This window comes from Leptonychotes weddellii, chromosome 4 (assembly GCF_054177405.1).
Source record: "Leptonychotes weddellii isolate Sample4059 chromosome 4, ASM5417740v2, whole genome shotgun sequence".
Classification (NCBI taxonomy): domain Eukaryota; kingdom Metazoa; phylum Chordata; class Mammalia; order Carnivora; family Phocidae; genus Leptonychotes; species Leptonychotes weddellii.
Window position 1 is genome coordinate 146,323,467 of NC_138372.1, and position 3,458 is coordinate 146,326,924.

General features: G+C 36.2%; 1 pseudogene; it reads right to left on the reverse strand.

The window, feature by feature from the left end:
• Positions 1–595: 595 nt before the first annotated feature.
• On the reverse strand, positions 596–693 carry LOC115943206 (U6 spliceosomal RNA; annotated as a pseudogene).
• Between the last annotated feature and the right edge of the window lie 2,765 nt (positions 694–3,458).

Consider the following 3,458-nt stretch of genomic DNA (forward strand, 5'->3'; position numbering starts at 1 on the left):
TAGCATTTTTAAAGACTTATGAAAACATAACTAACTTTTCCCTGTTTCTCCAAGAGACATATGTACATGCTTTAAAGCTACCACATTATTTGATGACTTTATGAACAATTACTGGAAAGAAAACATTATATGCATTATTTTCACATAGAATTTATTAATAGTTCCTGAATCTTGCAGATTTTTAGAGAGAATTTTGTTTCAAAGAAATCACAAGTTTGGCCTACATAAATTCAATCCCCTATGCAATCTTCATATCACCAAACTTGTCCCATCAGGAAGCTGCCTATGAAAGTTCTGTAGTTTGGGCTGTGAATGACAATAGCAAATGGGATAAAATTAATGTATGCAAAATTAATGCTGGGGCAATGAAAAACAATGAGAAAGAAATTACTCAAATAGAGCTGAATACCGGGCTGTCAACTAGGCTAAATAAGGAATTTATTCCATTACCAGGGGAAGGAGATTTCATTTATTTATTTTTAAAGATTTTATTTATTTATTTGACAGAGAGAGACACAGCGAGAGGGAACACAAGCAGGGGGAGTGGGAGAGGGAGAAGCAGGCTTCCTGCAGAGCAGGGAGCCTGATGTGGGGCAAAAATATGGAACGCTTCATGAATTTGCATGTCATCCTTGCCCAGGGGCCATGCTAAACTTCTCTGTATTTTAGTACACGTGCTGCCGAAGCGAGCATGGGAAGGAGATTTTTAAACCTTACCCTGTGTTAGAAAGGGGCAACTGACTGATAGGAGTTTCATTGTTTATGCCCTGAATAGATGAAATATAATTTTCTTATTTCAATTCCACATTATGTAATATGTCTGTGGTGGGAAGTGGAGAAGGGAGAACAACTTTTCTTTCAGTTAATATGATACCAGGCTATATAGAACCCTGACAAGACATAATAAAAAGGACTTTGCATCAACCCAGAGTTCCTTCACTGTCAGCCAGATGCCATAACTGATAGCATGGTTGATTTTCTACCTTGGAGAAGAAATGCATATTCTTTTTGCAGGAAGAACAGTACAATGGGTACACTCAAATGGGCAATGGCAGAGGTCACCAGAACAGTATGATTATTACCTCTGCTTTGGTGTCCATTCTCCTCTTTCTCTCTCTAGAGGGATCATGGCTCCTCAGCTGAAGACAGCATTTTCTAATTTCCCTTGCAGCTCATTTTACCCATGTGGCTTAAGACAAAATATGTCAGTAGAAGCCATGTGACAAACTTCTGGGTCATTTCCTTTATTCTAGACTTTTCCTCTTACGATTGGAACATCCTTGGAATCCACATGTTAAAGATGGCAAAATTATCCCATCAGCTAGATGCTTATTTTTGACTATTATATGAAAGATAAATAAATATCTGTCACTGCTAACCCACTTTGTTTTAGGGTATCCTTTTTCTAACATCTTGGCCTCTATATTCCCAGTAATACAATTATAGTGCTATGATTTTATTTTATTAATTATTTAATTTCTTTATTTTGGTGGACAGCAAAGCAAAGTTTATTGAGTGAGAGTATAAAGCTCCCAAAGAGGGAGGGGGCCCTCGAGGGTTTCCATTGGAGTTTCTAAGTCTAGGGTTTTTCTTGTTTTTTAATTTTATTTTATTTCATTATGTTATGTTAGTCACCATACAATACATCATTAGTTTTTGATGTAGTGATCCATGATTCATTGTTTTTGTATAACATCCAGTGCTCCATGCAGTATGTGCCCTCCTTAATACCCATCACTGGGCTAACCCGTCCTCCCCCCGCCAAAACCCTCAGTTTGTTACTCGGATTCCACAGTGTGTCATGGTTCGTCTCCCCCTCCGATTTCCCCCCTTTCATTTTTCCCTTCCATCTCCTAATGTCCTCCATGCTATTCCTTATGTTCCACAAATAAGTGAAACTATATGAAAATTGACTTTCTCTGCTTGACTTATTTCACTTAGCATAATCTCCTCCAGTCCCATCCATGTTGATGTAAAAGTTGGGTATTCTAGTGCTATGATTTTAAATATACTACTGCTTTCAAATAGTTAATATGTTACTTAAGACTTTTAATAAACTTTTACAAGTAAAACTTGTCTATACTCTTCTCTTTTTTTTAAAGATTTTATTTATTTATTTTAGACAGAGAAAGGGGGAGAAGACACGCAAATGGGGTGAGGAGCATAGGGAAGTGGGACAAGCAGATTCCACACTGAGTGTAACACCTGACATGGGGCTCCATCTTATGACCCTGAGATCATGACCTGAGCTGAAATCAAGAGTCAGATGCTTAATCAGCTAAGGCACCCAGGCACCCCAATATACTTTTCTCTTTTTTTTTATCTTATTCTTACTTATTCTTTTCTGTTTTCAGAATCATCATTTGGTTAGCTTAATAATGTGCATGTATATATTTTACTTAAAAAGTGAAAGCAAAGCTGGTCATTTCCTGTAAGAATAGAATACATATTTTCTAAATGAATTATACATAAGGTTCACATTACTTTTATTTCATCTGAAAATGATGTACAGTGTTGGGAATCAGATATATTTTTAATTGACAAGTCTTATAAATGTATATTACTAATGAACTCAAACCAATAACAGTAGAATGTGAAGACTTTCTGGACTAATGTGAAGGCTTTGATACTAGCCAAGAATTTTATATGAAATCCTAGGAACAGTTATTTTGCTCACTTTGTATATCTGGAGACACTAAAATTAAATCATTTAAAATAACTAATCATGGGGCGCCTGGGTGGCTCAGTCGTTAAGCGTCTGCCTTCGGCTCAGGTCATGGTCCCGGGGTCCTGGGATTGAGCCCCACATCGGGCTCCCTGCTCTGCAGGAGGTCTGCTTCTCCCTCCCCCACTCCCCCTGCTTGTGTTCCCTCTCTCGCTGTGTCTCTCTCTGTCAAATAAATAAATAAAATCTTTTTTAAAAAATAAAATAACTAATCAGACTTATATCCAAATATCCAGAAAATTCTAAACTTGCATATATAACTTTGCATACATTGCTAATGCTCTTGGGCCCAATTCTTTAATAGCAGTTTACTTACCACTAATTACAAAGAACACAAAAATCAAATAATGCCATGATTATTTTAAGACATATTTAGTAATTTGATGAATCCATGCATCACTGATACCTGACAGCTGCCATTTCACTTTTGCACAGATGTTACTAGGTTAGGGAAAATGAAGAACACTAAATTGGCAAATAATCTCAATTATATTGAATATTGTTATTGTTTCCACTCCAGAGACATGATTTCTATCTGCAACATTTGATTATTCAAAGAGAAGTTGGAAACTTACTTGTTAAAACTGTATCTAAACTCTTCTAGGAAAGCACATTAAACCTAGTTATTATTTGTTGCAGGAAGTAAAACTTGTTCCTCATATTGTGGAATAAGAAGAATGTTGAAAAATATATTGTTGAATAATTCATATACAGTTTCACTCAGTATGAGCCA